Source organism: Glycine soja, chromosome 20 (assembly GCF_004193775.1).
Source record: "Glycine soja cultivar W05 chromosome 20, ASM419377v2, whole genome shotgun sequence".
In the NCBI taxonomy this organism is placed as follows: Eukaryota; Viridiplantae; Streptophyta; class Magnoliopsida; order Fabales; family Fabaceae; genus Glycine; species Glycine soja.
The window spans coordinates 29,607,082-29,608,420 of record NC_041021.1 but is presented as its reverse complement, the minus strand read 5'-3'; the positions used below and the strand labels follow the sequence as shown (position 1 = coordinate 29,608,420).

The 1,339-nt window shown below is 44.3% G+C and overlaps 1 non-coding gene across 1 annotated transcript; it reads right to left on the bottom strand.

Annotated features, from left to right (window-relative positions):
* Positions 1-534: 534 nt before the first annotated feature.
* On the bottom strand, positions 535-641 carry LOC114404037. Its single transcript, XR_003664797.1, has one exon. It is a non-coding gene; the product is annotated as a small nucleolar RNA R71 (small nucleolar RNA).
* Positions 642-1,339: the final 698 nt, after the last annotated feature.

The following is a 1,339-nucleotide window of genomic DNA, read 5'->3' as shown; positions in this document are numbered from 1 at the left end:
CCTGAGATAGATAGGACATTTCATAGATTAGTTAGGCATCATTTTATACCTTTTGATCATCCTGAGCATTCCATTACTGGTGAATATGTGCATTCTGTTATTGGTGATTTTGAACATCCTGATTTTGAGCATTCTAATTTTGAACATTCCGAGAACATGGCACAACCTCCACCCCGTGAGAGGACTCTAAGGGAGATGGCTGCACCTGATTTCACCTACGAAAGCTTGTGCATCCAATACCCTGATGAGGATGTCCCATATGTTCTTAAAACTGGACTGATCCATTTGCTTCCAAAGTTTCATGGCCTTGCAGGTGAAGACCCACACAAACATCTGAAAGAATTTCATATTGTCTGCTCCACCATGAAACCCCCAGATGTCCAAGAGGATCACATATTTCTGAAGGCTTTTCCTCATTCATTAGAGGGAGTGGCAAAGGACTGGCTGTATTACCTTGCTCCAAGGTCCATCATGAGCTGGGATGACCTTAAGAGAGTATTCTTAGAAAAACTTTTCCCTGCTTCCAGGACCACGGCCATCAGGAAGGATATCTCAGGTATTAGACAACTCAGTGGAGAGAGCCTATATGAATACTGGGAGAGATTTAAAAAACTATGTGCCAGTTGCCCTCACCATCAGATTTCGGAGCAGCTTCTTCTCCAATATTTTTATGAAGGACTCAGTAATATGGAGAGAAGTATGATAGATGCTGCCAGTGGTGGAGCCCTTGGAGACATGACTCTTGCTGAAGCCAGAAACTTGATTGAGAAGATGGCTTCCAACTCCCAGCAGTTTAGTGCCAAAAATGATGCCATAGTCATTAGAGGAGTGCATGAGGTAGCTACAAACTCATCTGCATCATCTGAAACTAAGAAGCTTGAAGGCAAACTAGATGCATTGGTTAACTTGGTAACCCAGTTGGCCTTGAATCAGAAATATGTACCTGTCGTAAGAGTCTGTGGTTTATGCTCCTCTGCTGACCACCATACAAACCTCTGCCCTTCCATGCAGCAACCTGGAGCAATTGAGTAGCCTGAAGCTTATCCTGCAAACATTTACAATAGACCTCCTCAACCTCAGTAGCAAAATCAACCACAGTAGAACAATTATGACCTCTCCAGCAACAGATACAACCCTGGATGGAGGAATCACCCTAATCTCAGATGGTCTAGCCCTCAACAACAACAACAACAGCCTGCTCCTTCCTTCCAAAATGTTCCTGGCCCAAGCTGACCATACATTCCTCCACCAATCCAACAACAGCAACAGCCCCAGAAACAGCAAATAGTTGAGGCTCCTCCGCAACCTTCCCTCGAAGAACTTGTGAGGCAAATGACTA